An 839-nucleotide genomic window follows, 5' to 3' on the forward strand; every position below is an offset into this window, starting at 1 on the left:
CATGGCCGGCGAGGAGACGCGCGGGTGGGGGTCGGCGGCAGGGGCTGGCCCGACGCGGCCCGGCTGCGTCCGGGGCCAGGGGTGGGCGAGGGCGCCACCGCGGCGCAGCCAGGCGCGTCGTCTGGCCGTGCTCCCCGTCGGCCGCCGCGCGCCCGTTCTGTCGCTCACCCAGACGGCCGCGCGCCTGGCGCGGAGCACCGCGCCCCGCCAAGGGCACCGGGGTTCGCGTCGCGTCGGGTCCCAGCCAGCCCAGCGGCCACGCGCACGCCCAGGCCCGCCGTCAGGATGGCCGAGCGGTCTAAGGCGCTGCGTTCAGGTCGCAGTCTCCCCTGGAGGCGTGGGTTCGAATCCCACTCCTGACAAGCCAGCCTTTTGGCCCGCCCGACAAACGCACCCGGCCCTATGGCAGCGCTTTACTGCCTTCCAGTCCGTTCGCGCCCTGCACTCTTGCGGCCTCTCCAAACTCCGGCCCGGACATCCACGCCTCTCAGACGCGGGACCTTCTCAGCCACGGCCGCGGGCCTGGCAGAAACGGCGCACTAGGAACCCTCCGGCGACTGGCTTTCCGGACAAACGCCCTCCCCAGGGGCCAGCTCCTAAGCCCCCTCCTACCTGCACCCCCACCAGAAAAACCTTCAGTCCTTCGCAGCCCATCTTTCCTCACCTGCTTGCGGCTGCTGCTGCTGCTGCTGGTTTTCCTGCCTGCCTGCCTGCCTGCCTGCCTGCCTGCCTGCCTGCCTTCGTCCCTCCCTCCCACTCCCACTCCCACGCTCCACCCCGCCCCCACCGCCACACGCAGAACGGCCGCGTGTGGAAAGCCCGTCCACGCCTGGCCCGCC

General features: G+C 72.3%; 1 non-coding gene across 1 annotated transcript; it reads left to right on the plus strand.

The window, feature by feature from the left end:
- The first annotated feature begins 279 nt into the window (after window positions 1–279).
- TRNAL-CAG (transfer RNA leucine (anticodon CAG)) lies at window positions 280–362 on the plus strand. The gene has a single exon. It is a non-coding gene; the product is annotated as a tRNA-Leu (tRNA).
- Window positions 363–839: the final 477 nt, after the last annotated feature.

The sequence above is a fragment of the Eubalaena glacialis genome, unplaced genomic scaffold (genome assembly GCF_028564815.1).
Source record: "Eubalaena glacialis isolate mEubGla1 unplaced genomic scaffold, mEubGla1.1.hap2.+ XY scaffold_893, whole genome shotgun sequence".
Taxonomy (NCBI): Eukaryota; Metazoa; Chordata; class Mammalia; order Artiodactyla; family Balaenidae; genus Eubalaena; species Eubalaena glacialis.